We start from the raw sequence: 22,583 nt of genomic DNA on the forward strand, positions 1-22,583 counted from the left end.
GTCACATGCATGAGCGCACTTCCTGCCCCGATCCCACGTACTCGCTCGCCCGCCGAAGCAGAAGCGCGTACTCGCTTTCGCATTTGGAGGTACTCGCTGGCGCGCCCCACGTACTCGCTCGCGATGCCGCGGCTGGATTTCTTTGCGGGCTCCCGTAAGAACACGTGTCGTTCGGTCATGCGTTGTACCGGAGGTTGCTTTCCTTCGTAAAGGTTGGTTTCTAGGTAGTGGTACACTGGTACCCGCCAGTCGTTCTTGCAGGGCGACCTATTTTTTTACCCGGCTACTGTAGAAACGGGCCTGGAAAAGCCCGTCACGAACGCCCACGAAAGCCTACTCGGACTATCGCCCTCGCCACTGCTGCTCCCTCCCTCTCCCTGTGGCAACTCACGCGCTCTCACCGGAATCGCCTCCCTCTCTTCCGCCACCGCATCCTTGCTTCCCTCCGAGCCGCCGGCCACGGACACACCCCTTCGACTCAATGCTGGGTTTTTGTTTTTGTGCCCAGCGCCGGCCGTACGTGTCGGCAGCAGCGCGCCCAGGCTGTTCGGTGAAATGCCGATCAGGAACACCGCAGCCGTGGCCGTCGAGAAGCTTGGTCGGGCTCATAGATCAGGCTCGGGATCCATTACATGATCCCCGTGGTTACTTCTTGGCCGCGTGAATCCTTCCACATGGTACGTAGGTTAGGTACGTGCGCTTCTGATCGCCATTCATCCCATGTTCTGCTATTGGGATGCATACTATTCTTCTGCTTGTGGCTACAAATTCTTAAACCAGATATTTCCAAGAAGAAAATCTAACATTACATAGTATCTGCATCTGAGTGGCAACCATTTTCAATCTTTCACTGAGAAAACAAGACAACCATTTCATATGTTTTATAATTCTTCAAATGCTTGCGGAACTTAAGCTGCTAATCATATACTTCACGAAACATCAAAAGGAAGACGAGCTTTTGCAGAAATCTTCACTTGTGGTAGTACAGAAAGCACAAAACTGCAAGCTGTTAACTTATGTATCTATGTATAAAACAAACTGTAAGATTATCAATGGCAACTCTTCTGAAACTGGGAATTCACAACTACTCCATGCACAAAAATGTATAAGTTTATGTATCATGTGTAGTTAGTCGTATCTTTGCTGCTCTTTACATCTGCATATCAGCGTCTATACTGTCTAGGCAAGAGACTACTTCCATGATAGTTGGCCTCATGAATTGGTTATGGTTGACGCATTTGCAAGCGGCTTCAAGTACCTTCAGCATTTGCTCTTCATATCCTGTGCCTCCAAGTGTTGGATCCAGGACCTCAACTTGCTTTCCCTCGGACCTCATCTGCAGCACCCATGGGACTAGCTCTTTTGATGTGGATAGGACTGGAACAGGTCGCATTCCAGTGAGCAGCTCAAGCAGGACTACTCCGAAACTGTACATATCGCCTCTCAATGTAGCAACCCATGATTGTCCATACTCGGGAGGTATGTAACCCATAGTGCCGGCCAGTTCAGTTGAAACATGAGTTTGGTTAGGAAGGATCAATCTGGCTAGCCCAAAATCGGCAACATATGCTTTAAATTCTTTGTCCAGTAGGATGTTACTGGATTTGATGTCCCGGTGAACAATTTGAGGGTTGCAGACATCATGGATATAAGACAGTCCTAGGCTTGCTCCCTGTGCGATCTTGAGCCGAGTCGGCCAGTCAAGAAACGAGCTAGCATCATCATAACTGTTGTGAAGCCAATCATCCAGGCTGCCATTCTCCATGTAGGAATATACGAGAAACCTTGAGTTCCCCTGGACGCAGTAACCCCACAGTGGTACAAGATTTTCATGTTGTGCCATGGAAAGTGCGTCAACCTCTGCACTGAACTCCCTTTCCATCAGACACATTTCACTATTGAGCTTCTTTATTGCCAGCTTGGAGCCATCAGCTAGCTCTGCCTTGTAGACTAATCCATAACCTCCACATCCGATGACATTCTCCTTGTCAAAGTTATTCGTAGCTTTCAAAATGTCAGTGAATTTAAGCTTGTTTTCGTCTCCCTTGCCCTGTGGCATCCGCATCATCACTAATGTTTGCTCTGAACTGGAGTAGAATGAAGTTGCTTCAGCATCTTCATTGCTCTCCCTTCTGTTTTTTGCCGTAAAACTCCCCATCCTGACAGAGACAAGGATGCGCCCAAGCAACAAAAGTATAGCAATGCCTCCAAAGAACACACCAAATGCAATTACAAGAACAGTCTTCTTATCTCGGTGATTGGTGGGGGGTGGAGGTAGTGAGGATGGAAGGCATTTTTGAGCTAGAATAGAGCCACAGAGCTTTGGATTCCCATCATTGTTAGAGTTGTATAGTTCCTTTTCTGTTATTCCCCAGTGTATGAGGGGCTTACCTGCACATTGACACATGTACATGTACTGGTCTATGGCCCTCTGTGAATACTAGTTGCTCATTCATAACATGGTATCAGAGCTCTTGGTTTAGCTCTTTGCACGCTGCAACTCCGTGCTCGATCCGCACCACCGCCGATGATTTTTTCCGGCTGCTGCTACTCCACCTTCTTCCTCCTTCTTCTAGCCATTCTCCCGCTGTCAAGTTTCGGCCAAGATCTGGCCAAGATCCGGCCTCTCTGCCGCTGACCGGCCCCTTTCCGGCCATCACCGGCCTCCTCCGGCGCCGCCCACCACCGGCTGGCTGCGCTCGACCCGGTGCTGTGCCGTCGTCGGCCGGCCACCCCCGGCCACGATCCGCCCCGGGCTGCCCCGGCTGTTTGGCTCTGCTGGCCGGCTCTGCTGGCCGCCCCGGGCTGCTCCCGGCCGTCTTCGGCTGCCCCGCTCCGGCCTGCTTCGGCTGTGGCTCGGCCAGCGCCGGCCTCTCCAACCGCTGGTGTCCTCCGGCCGGCCACCTACTGGCCACGGGAGTGCTCTTCGTGAGTCTCCACGAAATTTCGGTTTGGGCCAGATCCAGATCCAGATCTGAGGTTTGACCAAAAAAAAAAGAGGAAAGGGAATGGCTTCCTCTCAGTCCGGCTATGTCAGTATCCTCGCTGCCCCGTGATCTTTGATGGCACCAATTATGGGGAGTTTGCTGCTTTTATGCGCATCCACATGCGTGGTCTTCGGCTGTGGGGTGTTCTTACCGGCGAGGTCTCTTGTCCGCCACACCCCACCGCTCCTGTGCCTCCTACTCCGCCGTCCGTGCCACAGGCCCTGACTGAGGATGCTACTCAGGCTGATCGGGATGAAGCCAAGTCTGCTGAGGCTGCTGCTGATGAGGCATATGAGGAGCAGGTCCTTGCTTATTCAGAGGCTCTTAGCTCTTATCGTGACAGCTTAGCTACCTTTACTCAGTGGTGTGATGAGGATGCCAGGGCTGCCGCCGTTCTTTCTCGGAGTGTTCAGCCACGGCTTGCTTCCGAGTTTATGGGTCTCGCCACCGTTGCTCGAGATGTGGTCTCACCTTCGTCGCCGCTATCAGCCTTTCCGGGGACTCTCTCGTACTTGTCCGTTTTGCGTCGGAGCATGATCTTCAGCAGGGTGACTCTACCGTTGATGAATTCTACACCCGCAGTGCGGCGATCCGGCGCCGCCTTGACTCCCTTCGCAAGCATCGTCCGTGGTACTTGTCGGTGTTGCCGGACAAGTACGTTCGCATATGGACTTCCGGAGGATCCATGAGTTCCTGTCTCGGCTTCGCCCAGAGTTTGAGCCTCGTCGCGCTCAGTTGTTTGCTCGAGGCCGTGTTCCTATCTCAGAGGTGCTGACTGAGCTTCGTGCTGAGGAGACTCGTCTGCGTGGTGCTGGACTACTTGGGACACCTTCTGTTCTTGCTGCTCGTGTTCCCCTGCTCCTACACCACCGCTTCTACCCACACCTGTGGCTGCTGCTTCTGGAGGGGTCCGCCCTTCTCGCGGTGCGAGTCGCTCTCGCCCTCCTCGGTTCTGCACTCACTGCCGGAGGCCTGGTCACCTTGAGTCTGACTGCTACCAGAAGCAGCGGGGCGTGCCTCCTCGTGCTCCACCCTCAGCGCCTGTCACCACCGGCTTCACAGAGCAGGATATAGTGAGACTTCAGCGTCTCCTTGCCTCCTCCGGGTTCCGCTTCGACGGATGCTGCCGCCTCGCGGCTGTTTCCTCTCCACGATCGGGTACATCTTCGTGGGTTCCGGATTCCGGAGCTTCTTTTCACATGTCTCCCGATTCTTCCTCTCTTTCTTCTCTTCGGTCTCTTCCTCTTCCCGTTAGTGTTCTTACCGCCGATGGTACTTCTCTCCCCGTTGCTCGGTCGTGGCACTCTCTCTACTTCCTCCTTTTCCGTTCCCGATGTTTCTCATGTTCCCCGTCTTACCATGAATTTGTTTTCCGCTGCTCAACTCACTGATTCTGGTTGTCAGGTCATTCTTGATGTTGATTCTTGTTCTGTTCAGGACACTCACACTCGGGCCCTGGTTGGGGCTGGCCCTCGGTGCCGTGACTCCAAGGGACTTTGGGAGCTTGACTGGCTTCATGTTCCTTCTTCCACCACTTCCTCGACCGCTCCATGCGTGCTTGCTGCTTCCACCACCGTCTCCTTTCAGCAGTGGCACCATCGTCTTGGTCATCTTTGTGGTTCTCGCTTGTCATCTTTACTTCGTCGAGGTCTTCTGGGGCCTGTCTCAGGAGATGTCTCGCTTCAGGGTTGTCAGGGTTGTAGGCTTGGTAAACAGAATCAGTTACCTTATCCTACTAGTGCGTCTGTATCTCAGCGACCGTTTGATTTGGTTCATTCTGATGTATGGGGTCCGGCTCCTTTTGCTTCCAAGGGGGGCCACCGCTACTATGTTCTTTTTATCGATGACTTCTCTCGTCACACTTGGATTTATTTTATGACTTCTCGCAGCGAGGTTCTCTCGATATATAAGCGTTTTGCTGCCATGGTCCATACTCAGTTTTCCACACCTATACGTGTCTTTCGGGCTGATTCTGCCGGAGAGTATATCTCCCAGCTGTTGCGTGGTTTCCTTGCTGAGCAGGGTACTCTTGCCCAGTTTTCCTGCCCTGGTGCCCATGCTCAAAATGGTGTGGCTGAGCGCAAGCATCGCCACCTGCTTGAGACGGCACGCGCGATGATGATCGCTGCCTCTCTTCCTCCTCACTTCTGGGCTGAGGCTGTGTCCATTTTCACCTATCTTATCAACCTTCAGCCCTCCACAGCCTTGCAGGGTGGTATTCCTCTTGAGCGTCTCACTGGTCACACTCCTGATTACTCGACCCTTCGTCTTTTTGGTTGCGTTTGCTATGTTCTTCTTGCTCCACGCGAGCGCACCAAGCTGAGTGCTCAATCGGTTGAGTGTGTCTTCCTTGGCTACAGCCCTGAGCACAAAGGATATAAGTGTTGGGATCCTATTGGTTGTCGGATGCGCATATCTCGGGATGTCACTTTTGATGAATCCCGTCGTTTCTACCCGCGTCCCTCCTCCTCTTCCTTCTCGGTGGATGATATCTCTTTCCTCATGTTCCCTGACTCACCTCCTCCTATGCCTCCAGTTCCTGCTCCGCCGACTCTCTCACCACCTTCTCCTCCTCCGCCCGCCAGACCCCCTTCTCCTTCCTCACCACAGTCACCACCCTCCACATCTTCCCCTCCCATGTCACCTTCCTCGCCTACGGCCGTTCCTCCCTACCCTTTTCACTACTCTCGTCGTCCCCGCGAGGATGATGCTGGTTCTTCTGATATACCTTCTACCTCCGATGCGACGCCATCTCTGTCCGCGCCGACTCATCATCTTCGTGCTCGTCCTCGTCCTCCTCCTGATCGCTATTCCCCCACTCACTACGGTCTTTCTGCTGTCCTCGAGCCGACCACTTATCGGGATGCCCTTGCTCATCCCGAATGGCAGCTAGCGATGGCTGAGGAGATTGCTGCTCTTGAGCGTACTGGCACTTGGGATGTTGTCACTCCTCCTTCCTCTCGTTCGTCCCATCACCCGCAAGTGGGTCTACAAGATCAAAACTCGCTCCGATGGTTCTCTTGAGCGCTACAAGGCTCGCCTTGTCGCTCGCGGCTTTCATCCAGGAGCATGGTCGTGACTATGACGAGACCTTTGCTCCCGTGGCTCACATGACCACCGTTCGTACTCTTCTTGCCGTGGCTTCGGTTCGCCACCGGTCTGTCTCTCAGCTTGATGTACAGAATGCTTTTCTTAATGGTGAGTTAAGTGAGGAGGTATACATGCAGCCACCTCCTGGCTACTCTGTTCCCGATGGCATGGTCTGTCGTCTCCGGCGCTCTCTCTATGGCCTTAAGCAAGCCCCTCGCGCCTGGTTTCAGCGTTTTGCCTCTGTGGTCATTGCTGCTGGTTTCGACCCTAGCGCTCATGACCCTGCGCTCTTTGTCCACACATCCTCTCGTGGTCGGACTCTGCTTCTTCTTTATGTTGATGACATGATCATCACAGGCGACGACCCTGAGTACATTGCCTTTGTCAAGGCCCGTCTTCGCGATCAGTTTCTCATGACTGATCTTGGTCCTCTCCGCTACTTTCTTGGACTTGAGGTTTCCTCTACCTCCGATGGCTTCTATATCTCCCAGGAGAAGTATATTCGGGATCTTCTTACTCGTGCCGCTCTTGGTGATGAGCGCATTGTTGAGACTCCTATGGAGCTCAATGTCCGCCTACGGTCCACTGATGGTGACCTTCTTCCGGACCCGATTCGCTATCGTCACTTGGTTGGGAGTCTTGTTTACCTTGCTGTCACACGTCCTGATATTTCCTACCCAGTCCACATTCTGAGTCAGTTCATGGCTGCTCCCACTAGTGTCCACTATAGTCATCTTCTTCGTGTCCTTCGCTACCTTCGTGGCACTATCTCTCGTCGGCTTTTCTTTCCTCGCTCCAGCTCCTTACAGCTCCAGACCTACTCAGATGCTACCTGGGCTAGCGATCCAGAGGATCGCAAGTCTCTTTCTGCCTACTGTGTCTTTCTTGGTGGCTCTCTCATTGCTTGGAAGACCAAGAAGCAGGTTGCAGTTTCTCGTTCGAGTGTTGAGGCTGAGTTGAGAGCGATGGCTCTATTGACGGCTGAGGTGACTTGGTTACGCTGGTTACTTGCGGACTTTGGTGTTTCTGCTGATGCTCCGACTCCGCTCTTATCGGACAGTACTGGTGTCATCAGCATTGCGCGTGATCCGGTGAAGCACGAGCTCACCAAACACATCGGTGTTGATGCTTTCTATGTGTGTCATGCTGTGCAGCACCAGGTTATGGCTCTTCATTATGTGCCTTCAGAGCTTCAGCTTGCTGACTTCTTCACGAAGGCCCAGACTAGAGCACAACATGCTTTCTTTCTCTCCAAACTCAGTGTTGTTGATCCACCATGAGTTTGAGGGGGGGTGTTAGAGTTGTATAGTTCCTTTTCTGTTATTCCCCAGTGTATGAGGGGCTTACCTGCACATTGACACATGTACATGTACTGGCCTATGGCCCTCTGTGAATACTAGTTGCTCATTCATAACAATCATAACTAGAATTCAAAATTAAACTGGCCTCCAGATGGAATAGGCCCTTCAAGACCATTGTGAGAAATGTTGAATGCTGAAAGGAAGTGCAGACTATTTAGTGCAGCTGGGATTGCACCTGTGAGATTATTGCTAGATAGGTCCAGCAACTGCAAGTATGTGAGATTGCATGTTGATTGTGGGATCTGTCATGTGAGCTGATTGAAGCTGAAATTGAGTGCAAGCAGGGCTTTCAAATGGCCTATCTCGAAGGGGATTTCACCAGTGAAGTTGTTGTGGCTCAGATCCAGCAGTTTACGCAAAGCAGTCGGTACACGTATTGAAGTGATGGAGTATCATAAACAGGTAGCTCAAAAAACCTTTGATCTAAATGGACTTCAGCCTTGTCTGATTTTAGCATTTCCATATTCATCAGTGCTATACTGCTATTAGAATCCCCCCTATGAGGCTGTTGTTTGATATGTCTAGATAGAAGAGTTTGGTTAGGGTTTGATCCATGGTGGTATTGATCCATTGAGATGATTGTCAGATAAAATTAAGACCTCTAAATTTGCTAGCCTCGATATCCAAAGAGGTATTTGTCCATAAAATTCACATCCTCCGATACCCAAAACTTGAAGATTCTCAAAACCGTTAATTTCTTCATCCTCTGGCATGGTCTCTCCTTTGAAGTTGGAAGAGATAAGCAGGGTGGTAAGGTTCCTGCACCTCTTAAGGATGTGAAGTGTATTTGTGATATTTTCAAAAGAATTTTCTGCAAGTGACATGAAGGCTAGGTACTTCAGATTGCTTACTTTTGGCGAAAGCTGCCCATGTAAGTTGTTGCTAGCTAGCCGCAGTGCAGCCAGATTACTGCAAGAGTATATGCTTTCTGGAACTGTGCCACTGAAGTGGTTTAAGTAAAGATCTAAAGTTTGTAGATTGGGCAGGTTGGAGAAATTGACCTTGGTAAGTTCACCGCTGAAATTGTTGCTCTCGAGGTCTATCGTCATCAGATTTGTGCAGTTGTGCAGAGCTGATCGCAGCTCCCCTGACATTTTGTTTTTGTTGTTCAAATGGAGCTCCTTCAATTTCTTGAGCTGGCCCATGGTATCCGGAATCTTCCCACTGAATTTGTTCCCTCCAAGATCAAGGGTTTCAAGATTTCTGAGGATAATTATATGTGCATCAGCAAGAACTCCATGTAAGTCACAGTACATAATTCTGAGTCAAGATAATTGGATTTTACAAAACTTTCCCCAGCCCACCAGGCAGCTTCCTAGTTCACACTTCACCCTGATGTCCACTATTGGCCGCCTGCTGTTATCTACTGAAAAGTCAACTGCCAAAATCTTCCTGAATACTGATCGTACAGAAAAGCGCTCTGTAGACTCTGTAATCATCCTTAACTCGGTCCTTGCTGACTTCTTACAGCATGCCTTAATTTACTTGACCTGACATCATTTCTCTTAACGGCTTCACTTCTTAATGCATCCTTTGTCGTTTGGTCAACAGGAGAAGGCGTATTTTGAGAAGGAAACACTTGCTGAAAATTCTGCCAGCCATATAGTTCTCGAAAAGTTCATTTCCGAGAGGAGCCTGCCATCGAGAGCAATCTTGGTGAACCTGTGCTATGGCACCGGTGACTGGAGGGCTGGCATGCAGAGGATCGGATCAGAGCCGAGGGGCACGTCCAGGCTCCTTTCTCTGGCTCCGAAGTTTTCTCCGATCCATGAGAGTGAGGTAGCAATATGCGCCAACCCAGCGAAGCGGCGGCCAGGATCCCGGAATCTCGGAGGTCGTAACACGCGCCGTTGGAAGGATACCGGAGGCCGGGGCAGAATTCCGGTGACGTCCTCTGTGGAGGTACATCTCGCAAAAACACTTGCCGCGAATAAAAGTTGTACTGTATATTTTTTTTATGATGGATTTTTGGGCGTGCTATATTGTTGTTAGCAGTGCTTACAGTTTTGTTTAGTGGCTCGTATACCTAAGGATTTAGAATGACCCAACTGTGTAGCACTATTTCTCCCGAAGCAAAGTAAACTGTGAAAATTAATATTATAGTACATAATCCGTTTTCCTGGAATATAAAGGATATATGCGGAACACCAATCAGATCATGCGAATTTTCATTTCAAACAGTCTTGCATTGTTACATACTCTTACATCTCCACAGAATGGAATCACTCTTCACCTTACAATATTTGTGTACATATAACTCATAACTATAAGAAGATTGTTCACTGGACATGTTGCTAAACCTGAATAGCAGCATATTCTCAGTAAACTGATATAAAAAATGGATTAGTACTAACTGAAATACCTTGACAAGACTATCTGGTCATACAACACCCCTACACCAAAGAAGGCACCGAAGGCAATCACGAAGGCAGCCTTGTAGTCAGTTCGTTTTGTTGACAGAATAATGGATGGAGGTGATTCTGCTGAATTACATTTATTAACAAGCATAGAACCACAGAGCGTTGGATTCCCATCATAGCTAGAATTCGAAAATGTATTAAACTGGCCTCCAGATGGAATAGGCCCTTCAAGGCCATTGTACGAAATGTTGAATGCTGAAAGGAAGTGCAGGCTATTTAATGCAGCTGGTATAGCACCATTGAGATCATTGCAAGACAAGTCCAGCACCTGCAGGTCTGTGAGATTGCATATTGATTGTGGGATCTGTCCTGTGAGCTGGTTGAAGCTGAAATTGAGCTCATTGAGGGCTTTCAGCTGGCCTATCTCGGAGGGGATCTCACCAGTGAGCTTATTCTGGCTTAGATCCAGCACATTACGCAAAGCAATAGGTACACGATATTGAAGTGTTGGAGTATCATAAACAGGTAGCTCAAAAACCCCTGCATCTAAATGGATTTCAGTTTTCTCTGACTTTAGCATTGCCATATCCATCAGTGCTATTGGAATCCCCCCTGTGAGGCTGTTGTTTGATATGTCTAGATAGAAGAGTTTGGTTAGGGTTTTGATCCATGATGGTATTAATCCATTGAGTTGGTTGCCAGATAAAACTAACACCTCTAAATTTGCTATCTTGGATATCCAAAGAGGTATTTGTCCAGACAACTGGCATCCTGCAATACTCAAAAATCGAAGATTCTCAAAACCGTCAATATTGTCATCCTCTGGCATGATCTCTCTTATGAAGTTGAAAGCGATGGTCAGTGTGGTAAGGTTCCTGCACCTCTTAAGGATGTGAATTGTATTTGTGATATTTTCAAAATAATTTTCTGTAAGTGACATGAAGCTGAGGTACCGCAGATTGCTTATTTGTGGTGAAAGCTGCCCATGTAAGTTGTTGTGAGCTAGCCGTAATGCAGTCAGATTGCTGCAAGAGTATATGCTTTCTGGAACTGTGCCATTGAAGTGGTTGCAGCAAAGATCTAAAGTTCTTAGATTGGACAGGTTGGAGAAATTGACCTTGGTAAGTTGTCCGCTAAAATTGTTGCTCTTGAGGTCTATCGTTATCAGATTTATGCAATAGCTCAGAGCTAATGGCAGCTCCCCTGACATTTCATTGTTGTTCAAATGGAACTCCTTCAATTTCTTGAGCTGGCCGATAGAATCCGGAATCTCTCCACTAAATTTGTTCCCTCCAAGATCAAGGGTTTCAAGGTTTCTGAGGTTGAATATGCGTGTATCAGCAAGAATTCCATGTAAATCATTGTTGGGAAAGGACAGGTATTCCAATGAGGTAGCATTGAAGAGATCATCTGGGAGTGTTCCACTGAGGCTGTTGTAGCCGACTCTGAGCTCTCTCAGCCTGGAGCAATCACCAAGTCCTGGAGGGATGCTGCCACTGAACTGGTTGAAACAGAGGTCCAGAACGGTGAAGGATGGCTTGCTATTGCAGAAGTCACTGGGTATTGGCCCAGAAAAGCTGTTATTGCTGGCATTCAGTGCTTTAAGGTTCTCCACTGCCTTCCATGTGGTGGATGGCAACGGTCCTGTAAGTAAGTTGCTTGAGATATTCAGTACCTGCAGAGGCCGAGCAGGGGTTGAAGATGGCAGCTCATCGAGCGTTCCGTTAAGCTGGTTGAAGCTGACATCAAGAATGGTGATGCTGCTGGACGAAACCAATTCCAGAGGCAGACCACCTGACAGCGAGTTGTGAGAGAGGTCAAGGTGTTGCAGCCTGCTGAGGATCCGAAGACACGGTGAGATGTGCCCCTCGAGGCCCTTCGAAGCCAGCAATACATCAGTGACCGTCCTATCTTGCCCACAAGTGATCCCTTCCCACTTGCAGCAGTCCGTGCCATTCCGCCATAAGGCAGCGAGGCCACCATCTTGCGAGAGCTCAGCGAGGAACTGGAGAAGGGAGCCCTTCTCCTGCTCCGTGCAGGAACTGGCAGGAGAGGCCAAGCAGATCAGCAGCACAAGAGCAACACCAAGGGAAGGTATGTGCAATATCTTGCTGTATGCCTTGTTGGAAAAATGGATTGACTGCATGGTTTTCTGGCGGAACTAGCATGGGAACCGGAGCTTAGGTATGGATAAACATCGTTGGTGGTCTAATCATGAGGGGAAAGAAGGAAGCACATCCTGTAGTCGTAGTCACCGCACAAAATTCTGGGTCAAGAGAATAGGATTTTACCCATCCCACCAGGCAGCTTCCTAGTTCACACTGATGATCACTAGTGGCCGCCTGCTGTAATCTACTGAAAAGTCAACTGCCCAAGTCTTCCTGAATACTGACCGTACAACCCATCTCATTGCTGGGTAAAAGCGAAAATGCCAATCTAGCGGCACCTTAGCCTACCGGTCACGGATCGACCATCCGAAACCGTCGCGATTGGTGCCGTCCTGATACCCCTGTCACCATATTCATAGGAACTAAAGTAGTATTCATGGGGTATCGGTAGTGGGTCCAACGTGGCCCTAGAAACGAATTTACTCCGTGGTGAACCAGCGACTGGCCATCCTCCTTTTTCCCCGTCTCCCTTGCTTCGAGACATGAGCGGTACGACGGGGTGACGGAGCTTGATGGTGGCGACGGGTGCAACAGCTTGCTCTGCAGTGGTGATGGAGTCGTCGGTGTTGTATGGCGCGGCGAGTGGTACGGTGGGGTGCTGGAGCTTGATGGCGGCGTCGGGTAGGTCGCCTAGGTCATTCGTCGTTTCCGATTTAGACCGTCTGGTAAGTTTATTGCTTGTTTAGTGTTTGAACAGGCATAGTGCAAATTGCGAAAAATTATTCTCTTCCTGTCAGGATTTTTTCTTGTATTAGCGAAATCTTTTTGTTTATGGTCCCGGTCACCATTGTCAGGTTCGCATTAGACGAAGAACAGGAACTGATCTCAAAGACACGTGGGGCATAACCGGTACTACTGGTGCCAGTACCGTCAAGATACCGGCATGGGTTCTGAATGCCCTAGATGCCTGGCCGGTACCATTGCGGTACCAGGCACGGTATCTCCGCACGTTTCTCTTAACCGGTACATGACCGGTACTACCGCGTTTCGCCAGCAAGGGTGACTCAAGCGGTAGTGCCGGTTGAGGTACCGGCAAGTGTTATGTGTGTTTTCCCTAAAAGGCGGTATCGCCAGCAGTACCTCGACCAGTACTACCGGTCTCAGAAGGGAGCGGTAGTACCGCCAGCGGGGTTCCAGACTGAAGTGTACCTGGTGCTGGTAGTTGTAGCGGGTACTACTGGTTTAGCAGATACCTGTTTCTTTTCTACACCTCTCCAACCACGTCGACTCACGACACACACAAAACCAGAAAACCTATCAATTACAATCTTGAGTCTTCCGATCTTGAGGTGTTCAACGAGAACACCATACCGTGTACTTACAAATCTTCAAAGCAACTATGCATACGGTGAAGTACATTCTACTGTTGTTATCAAACATACAAAACAATACGGTGAGACTTTGCTCTTTCACTTGATATCCATAGAGGTATTTTTCCCGGCAATTGGCAATTTCCCATGTCCAAAACCTGAAGATTATCAAACCCATCAATTATGTCATCCTCTGGCATGTGCTCTCCCCAGAAGTCGTGCCCTATAAGCAGAGTCGTAAGGTTCTTGCTGCTCTTAAGGATGTGGAGTGCATTTGTGATGTTTGTAAAATTGTTTTTACCAAGTGACAAGAAGGAGAGATACTTCAGATTGGCTATGCTTGATGAGAGCTGCCCATGTAAGTTGTTGCTAGATAGCCGCAGTGCACTCAGATTACTGCATGAGTAAATGCTTTCTGGAACTGTACCGGTGAAGTTATTTAACCAAATATCTAAAAAAAATTTAGATTGGGCAGGTTGGAGAAATTGACATTGGTAATTTCTCCACTGAAATGGTTACTCTTGAGGTCAATCGTTACCAGATTTGTGCAATTGCTCAGAGCTGATGGCAGCTCCCCTGTCATGTTGTTGTTGTTCAAATGAAACTCTTCTAGTCTCTTGAGCTGATCTATTTTTTTCTGGAATCTTGCCAGTGAATTGGTTCCCCCCAAGATCAAGGGTTATGAGACTTCTGAGGTTGAGTATGCGTGCTGTTATGGTCGGTATCTCCTATTCCAGGAAAGGGCCCAAATAGTGGGCCAAATTAGGGGCTTAGCCCAGTTATTCTATTATATAAACAGATGTAATCAGACTATTTCGATCAAGCAATAATCAATCTCATTATTGCCGACTTCTAGAGGAGTCGGCCTTCTCCTGCCGCGCCGCCGCAAACCCTAGCCGCCGCCTTCCCCAGCTCTCGCGACGGTGCCCTGCCGCCGGCGCCGCCTCTCTCTCTCTCTCTCTCTCTCGCTTGCAGCACTTCCACCCCTACAACCTACGCCCCCGTCCTGGTAGAACCCTAGCCTCTACCAATTTGGTATCAGATTTCTCGGTTGCGATCATGTCGTCGGGCCAGCCCTCCGCCACCATCGCTGCCACCTCCGAGACGCCGCCGGCCTCCACCGCCGCCGCGCACGTGGCGCCGGGCGCCGAGCCGCCCCCCGTCCTCTCTCCGGCAGAACTGTCCGTGGCCGTCCGCGACCTCACCATGGCGATCGCCAACATGCGGACGTTTCTGCAGGTAACGCACGGGCTGCCGGCCGCCGTGTCCGCTCCACCACCGCCGCCGCCACCCCCACACGCGCCGCCTCCACCGACCTCGGCCGCGAACCAGGGCGTCCCCATCACCAACATCAAGTGGCCGGCGTCGCCGTCGCAGCGACCCTCATGGGTGGACGCGCCGGTCTTCACACCTGCCCCTGCCCAGCCGACCGTGCCTCCACCGGCGGCGTACGCTGCGCCCTCCCCTTCGGTGGCTTGAACGGCTACGGTGATCCTCATGCGGGGGGCAGCGCTGCCTACTCGCCCTCTACCGGGCTGGCTGATACGTCTCCAACGTATCGATAATTTCTTATGTTCCATGCTTGTTTTATGACAATACCTACATGTTTTGTTCACACTTTATATCGTTTTATGCGTTTTTCGGAACTAACCTATTGACGAGATGCCGAAGTGCCAGTTGCTGTTTTCTGCTATTTTTGGTTTCAGAAATCCTACAAAGGAAATATTCTCGGAATTGGATGAAATTAATTCCCACGATCTTATAATTCCACGAAGCTTCCAGAAAGTCAAAGGGGAACCAGAGGGGAGCCCTGGGGGCCCCACACATGTGGGCGGCGCGGCCCGGGGGGGCGCGCCCCCCTAGTGTGAGGAGGCCCCGTGGCCCCTCCGACTCCGCCTCTTCGCCTATTTAAAGCCTCCTGACCTAAAACATCGACACCGATTGACGAAACTCGAGAAAACCTTCCAGAGCCGCCGCCAACGTGAAACTCCAATTCGGGGGACAGAAGTCTCTGTTCCGGCACCCTGCCGGGACGGGGAATTGCCCCCGGAGTCATCTCCACCGCCGTCTCCACCGCCATCTTCACCGCCATCGCTGTCTCCATGATGAGGAGGGAGTAGTCCACCCCCGAGGCTGAGGGCTCTGTTGTAGCTATGTGGTTCATCTCTCTCTTTGTGATCTAGTTGAATATCATCTATGTGATACTCTAGTGATGTTATTAAAGTAGACTATTCCTCCTCCATGATGTAATGTTGACGAGTGTGTGCATCATGAAGTACTTGGTATATGCTATGATTGTGATCTCTTGTAGATTATGAAGTTAACTATTACTATGATGGTATTGATGTGATCTATTCCTCCTTTCATAGTGTGATGGTAACAGTGTGCATGCTATGTTAGTACTTGGTATAGTTGTGTTGATCTATCATGCACTCTAAGGTTATTTAAATATGAATATCGAATGTTGTGGATCTTGTTAACTCCGGCATTGAGGTGCTCTTGTAGCCCTACACAATTAGTGGTATTCATCATCTACACAAGAGAGTGTAGAGTGGTTTTATTATGTGTTGAGAGTGTCCGCTAATGAAAGTAGGATCCCTAGGCCTTGTTTCCAAACATCGAATCTCCGTTTGTTTACTGTTCTGTTGCATGTTTACTCGCTGCCATATTTTATTCAGATTGCTATTGCCACTCATATTCATCCATATCATTTGCATCTCACTATCTCTTCGCCGAACTAGTGCACCTATACATCTGACAAGTGTATTAGGTGTGTTGGTGACACAAGAGACTTCTTGCATTGTGATCGCAGGGTTGCTTGAGAGGGATATCTTTGACCTCTTCCTCCCTGAGTTCGATAAACCTTGGGTGATCCACTTAAGGGAAAACTTGCTGCTGTTCTACAAACCTCTGCTCTTGGAGGCCCAACACTATCTACAGAAAAAGAAGCGTGAGTAGACATCAAGCTATTTTTCGGCGCCGTTGCCGGGGAGGAAAGGTAAAAGGTACTCACACTCCGGATCTCGGCTACCAAGCTATTTTCCGGCGCCGTTGTAAGTGCTCGAAGCTATTTCCTTTAGATCCTGCAATTGCATCTTTTTGTTTCTTGTTTTACACTAGTTAGGCATAATGGAAAACAACTATGAGCTTTTTAATTTATTTTCTAAGTTAAGACATGAATTGTGTGATGCGAAAATTAAAGAACCTATGGAACCTCATTTGCATTCTAGTAGCAATGTTATTAGTATGAACGCAATCACTGCTAATACTATGGAGAAGTCTAAGCTTGGGGAAGCTAGTTTTTATGATCTTTTTAGCTTCCCATCTTTAGGGAGAAAATTTGCTCCGATAATACTTTATCTCCCATATGCGATAACTCTAATGATGCTTGTGATATTTTAAATCCACCAACTGCAAGTACTGCTTTCGAGATACCCATGAAAATTATTGAACGTGTTATTGATAACTGCTATGAAGGGGATGGAACTGTCCATCCTGGAGATAATTTACTGTTTTTGCATGAATTATGCGGGTTATTCAAGTGTGGAGGTATCTCTATGGATGAAGTGAGGAAGAAACTATTCTCTATTTCGCTGTCTGGTAAAGCGGCGCATTGGTATAAATTGCTGAAGAATAGTCATTCTCTTGGTTGGGAGGAAATTGTATCTCTCTTTTATTCTAAATTTTATCCTCCTCATGAAGTGCATATTGATAGAAATTACATTTATAACTTTTATCCTCGTTATGAAGAGAGTATTTCTCAAGCATGGGGGAGATTGAAGTCACTAATGCTCAAATGTCCCATTCATGAGCTCCCCCGTAATATTATTATTAATAATTTTTATGCAAGGCTTTCAGGACATCACAAGGACTATCTAGATGCCTGTTCGGAGGGATCTTTCACAAGCAAGGAGGTTGAAGCTAGGTGGGATCTTCTTGATCGGATTGAGGAGAATGCTGAAGATTGGGAGAACGACAAAGGTAAAGAGTCAGGTATAAATTATGATTATGAATGCATTGAAACTTTTATGGATACTGATAAATTTCAAAATATGAGCGCTACTTATGGTCTTGACTCTCAAGTTGCTGCAAATCTTTATAAAGCCTTTGCTTCTCATTTTGAATTGCCTAAGAAGAATTTCGATAAGTATCATGAACCTTTTAAAGAGGCTTGCATGAAGAATGAAATTGTTGTTAATGATTGCAATAAGCATGCTCAAACTCCTAAGAATGTTATTTCCTATAAGCATGTTAATTTTTGTGGAATGCATAGACCTTGTTGAATCAATCAAATCAAAGATGAATATTGTATCCATCATATTAATGAAAAAACTAGAAAGTGGTTTAGGGCTCTAGATGATCTTGGTAAAAAAGTTTGTGCCCTCTATCCTTTTATTTGTGAACTTTGCCATGGAGTGGGTCATTTTAATTTTCAATGCTCCTCCAATGATAATTTGAACCCCATGAGTGCTGCAAATTTGTATTGTGATGATGAAATTACTCCTAATCAGCATGATGAACTTACTTTATTTTTGTGGTGTGAAGAGTTATCAAGAAAAATCTCTTTGTTACATATGAGTGATCTTGATATTGATGATGTCCTGCATGGGTGTTTTTCTTATTGCATTGATAATAGCCATACAAATACTTACATACAAAATATTTTAGAAGATGACACCTTGCCAAAATATGATAGGACCGATGTGTGTTTTGAACTTATTAATGAAAAGGAGGAATCCTCCCAAGTTTCTTCTATTGTTTCTTAAAGTAAATCAGGTTATGTGGACAAGCCTCCCTTCAAGCCTCTTCCTCCTAAAGAAGGGAACGAGGAGAAGGAAGAGAAGAAGAAGAAGAAGAAGAAGAAGAAGAAGAAGAAGAAGAAGAAGAAGAAGGGAACGAAGAAGAAGAAGGAGAATAAAGAGAAAGGGGTAACGACATATCCCCGCGTGAATGAGATAACGCTAGGTAACCGTAAGTATGTTGCTCCTAATGATTATTATGATAATGAATCTGAGTACAATGATCTTTCTATGCCCTTTACCTACATTAGTGATCATGATTTGAAAGAGCACACTACTTTTGATATTGCAAATCTCTGGAAAACTAATTCTGAAAATGATGATGTTAATAATTGCCATAGTATCAGTACTATCCATGCTTCCTCCCATAATGATATAGAAAGCTCTAAGCTTGGGGAAGAGGTGTTTGAAAATCCTTTTGCTACTGATCATTATGTGTTTGATACATCTCCTTCTAATAACAATGATGGTATGGTCACAGATAAACCGACTGTGAAAGATAACTTTTCTATATCTTATGATGACACTATGCCTCCGACCTTTGATGATTATTATAAAGAATGCTATGATATAGGTTATAACTATCCTTATGAAACTTGTCAGAGTTATGATTGGATTGCCAAAAACAATTCCCTTAATATGCAACTTGTTTACCATGTTCAAATTCTTGATAATAATCTTGCTCCAATTACTATTAATGAGAAGAACTCTTCTTATGCCAAAATTAATGATACTTCTATGCATATGAACCATGATAAGAATGTTTTAAGTGATGTGTATATTGTGGATTTCATCAATGATGTTACTGAAAGTTATTATGAGAGAGGGAAACATGGTTATATGCATCTTAATAATATTAAGTTTCCCCTCTTTATGTTGAGAATCTTGAAGTTACTCGTGTTTTATCTTCCTATGCTTATCACTTTGTTCTTCGTGAATTCATTTGTGTACAAGATTCCTTTGCATAGGAAGTGGGTTAGACTTAAATGTGTTTTGAATTTGCTTCTTGATGCTCTCTTTTGCTTCAACTATTATTTCTTGGGAGTGCATCATTAAAATCACTGAGCCCATCTTAATGGCTATAAAGAAAGCACTTCTTGGGAAATAATCCATGTGTTTATTTTACTACAGCACTTTTGTTTTATATTTGAGTCATGGAAGTTGTTACTACTGTAGCAACCTCTCCTTATCTTTATTTTATTACATTGTTGTGCCAAGTGAAGTCTTTGATAGTAGGGTTGATACTAGATTTGGATTACTCCGCAGAAACAGATTTCTGTCTGTCACGAATTTGGGCAGGGTTCTCCGTAGGTAACTCAGAAAAATCTGCCAATTTTTGTGTGTGATCCTCAGATATGTACGCAACTTTCATTCAATTTGAGAATTTTCATTTGAGCAAGTCTGGTGCCTCTATAAAATTCGTCTTTACTGATCGTTCGTTTTGACAGATTCTGCCTTTTATTTCGCATTGCCTCTTTTGCTATGTTGGATGGATTTCTTTATTCCATTAACTTCCAGTAGCTTTGGACAATGTCCAGAAGTGTTAAGAATGATTGTGTCACCTCTGAACATGTGAACTTTTATTATGCACTAACCCTCTAATGAGTTGTTTTGAGTTTGGTGTGGAGGAAGTTTTCAAGGGTCAAGAGAGGAGGATGATATATGATCAAGAAGAGTGAAAAGTCTAAGCTTGGGGATGCCCCCGGTGGTTCATCCCTGCATATTTCAAGAAGACTCAAGCATCTAAGCTTGGGGATGCCCAAGGCATCCCCTTCTTCATCGACAAATTATCAGGTCACCTCTTGTGAAACTATATTTTTATTCCGTCACATCTTATGTGCTTTACTTGGAGCGTCTGTTTGCTTTTGTTTGAATAAATTGGGTCCTAGCATTCATTGTGTGGGAGAGAGACACGCTCCGCTGGTTCATATGAACACATGTGTTCTTAGCTTTAAATGTTCATGGCGAAGGTTGAAACTGCTTCGTTCATTGTTATATGGTTGGAAACAGAAAATGTTGCATGTGGTAAATGGTATATGGTCTTGAATAGTTTGATATTTGGCAATTGTTGTGCTCATATAGATTATGTTTAAGCTCTTGCATCATATACCTTGCACCTATTAGTGAATAAATACATAGAGCTTGCTAAAATTTGGTTTGCATGATTAGTCTCTCTAAGGTCTAGATATTTTCTAGTAAAGTGTTTGAACAACAAGGAAGACAGTGTAGAGTCCTATAATGCTTGCAATATGTTCTTATGTAAGTTTTGCTGTACCGGTTCATACTTGTGTTTGCTTCAAACAACCTTGCTAGCGTAAGCCTTGTATTGAGAGGGATTACTTCTCATACATCCAAAATCCTTGAGCCAAAAACTATGCCATTTGTGTCCACCATACCTACCTACTACATGGTATTTCTCTACCATTCCAAAGTAAATTGCTTGAGTGCTACCTTTAAACAATTCAAAAGTTATTACCTCTTATTTGTGTCAATGTTTTATAGCTCATGAGGAAGTATGTGGTGTTTATCTTTCAATCTTGTTGGGCAACTTTCACCAATGGACTAGTGGCTTCATCCGTTTATCCAATAATTTTGCAAAAAGAGCTGCCAATGGGGTTCCCAGCCCCAATTAATTAACTTTCATGATTTTACAAAAAATAGACACTCCTCCATGGTATGTGATTGTTGGACGGCACCCGAGGATTCGGTTAGCCATGGCTTGAGAAAGCAAAGGTGGGGAGGAGTGTCATCTAAATAAAAATAAAATAAAAGGGATTTCTATTTTCGTGCCCTCCGGTCCTTAGTTGTACTCAGTTTTCCCCAGCTCCTTAGTTTTTCCTCAGTTTTCCCCAAGCCCTTGTTTGAAACCCGCAGAAGCAGCTCAGACGGCAAGATTCCCGTTTAGTTGACCGTTCGTCACGTGTGGGGCCGCGTCTTGTGGGGCCGCGTCGTGTGGGCCCGCGTCGCGTGGGGCTGGTAGAAAGGGACCGCGTGGGACGAGGACGAGAAGCGTTTGGTTGCACGTGAGCGGGAGCTGGGTTCTGTCTCTCTCGGCCCCAAATTGGCATTATTAAGTGCACCTTTTTCCCCTCTTTCTCTCTGTCCTTTTCACCAAATTAGTATAAAATCTAGAGAAGCTTGCATTTCTGACTTTCTTCAATTATTTGTGCCTTTTGGCCCTCGTTGTTTGCCCAATATGGCAGCAAATCTAGTACTCCCTCCGGTCCATATGTATGTAGTTAAATCTAGAAGCAAATCTCCGGGATAATGTACGATAAATTCACGAGTCATAGTAAATCAAGAAAACTAAGTACGGCCAACAAAATATAGTAGACTAGGGATAGATAATCCCTAGATAATATGGATAGATAATAGGCTGCATACACAACAGCCAACATAGTAACAGAGTTCTTCACAACACCATCATACTAACATAACAACAAGGGATCCCTAGCTAACAACAAAGGGATCCCAACAACAAACTAGGAGGCAGCAGCGGCAGCACACGTCCGAGGACTCCGCCTACCCCATCCGGCTCTGCCTCCACTTGTTGCTCTTGCTCCCCTTAGGAGCCTTGGGCTTGAGCGGAGGCATGCGCCCGGCGGAGATCTCCACCCGCCGCAAGGCTGCGGAGGTGCATGCCGAGCGCCACGTGCTTGGCGCGGAAGGAGTGGACGTTCACCGTCGTGCCGACCTTGGGGAAGGTGTTGCTGATGTTCTCGGCATGCGTGACGAGGCGGTTGAAGTCCGTGGCGCCGAGTCTCCCGGTGCGAAGGGGCACCTGTACACCTCCTTGGCGAAGTAGGAGATGTACTGGCCGACCTGCAGCCTCCGCGGCACACGGCGAGTCTTGACGTCCTCCTCCTCTTCGTCGCTGCCGACGTCGCTGCCAGTCATCTGATCCATATCAAACAGAAACTAGTGAATGGGTTGCAACGATGACTAACGTACATGATAACAAAGTTAAGAAAAACAGAGTCAGCCTCAGTTAGAGTGGACATGATTATATATCTACAGGGAAGGTGTTAGCGAACTAAAGCTCATGCACAACAGATTTGTACACAGCAATGGTTCGCTGAACCCTCCCTGTAAAAATTTGTGCCCAACAATTCATCATAGACAAAGAAACAGATTCTAGATCTGAACTAGATCTGAACTTGAACACATTCGAGATTATTTGCAAAATTAAACGGTTGATATCTTTTGATTAGTGCATAAAATAACTGATTGAGATCCCATGATTACTTGCATAAATTAACTGATTGAGATCCAATATTACTTGCATAAATTAACCGAACAGCCGAACCCCAAATCTTAAACGAAATCAAGAAGTGATCAAAACAAAATGGAATAAAATCGGCGCAAATATTAGCCCAATACTCATCCATCTACAGATCCATCTACACCAGCAAAAATAGGGTTCAAAAAGGAATGGGGAACAAAAAAGGAAGCAAACCGTAGTTACCTCGTTCCATGGGTCCTCCAGGGAGGTGTCGTAGGGGTTCGGG

General features: G+C 46.8%; 1 pseudogene; it reads right to left on the minus strand.

Annotated features, from left to right (window-relative positions):
• Positions 1-967: 967 nt before the first annotated feature.
• Positions 968-11,974, minus strand: LOC124689188 (annotated as a pseudogene).
• Between the last annotated feature and the right edge of the window lie 10,609 nt (positions 11,975-22,583).

The sequence above is a fragment of the Lolium rigidum genome, chromosome 2 (assembly GCF_022539505.1).
Source record: "Lolium rigidum isolate FL_2022 chromosome 2, APGP_CSIRO_Lrig_0.1, whole genome shotgun sequence".
NCBI classification, from domain to species: domain Eukaryota; kingdom Viridiplantae; phylum Streptophyta; class Magnoliopsida; order Poales; family Poaceae; genus Lolium; species Lolium rigidum.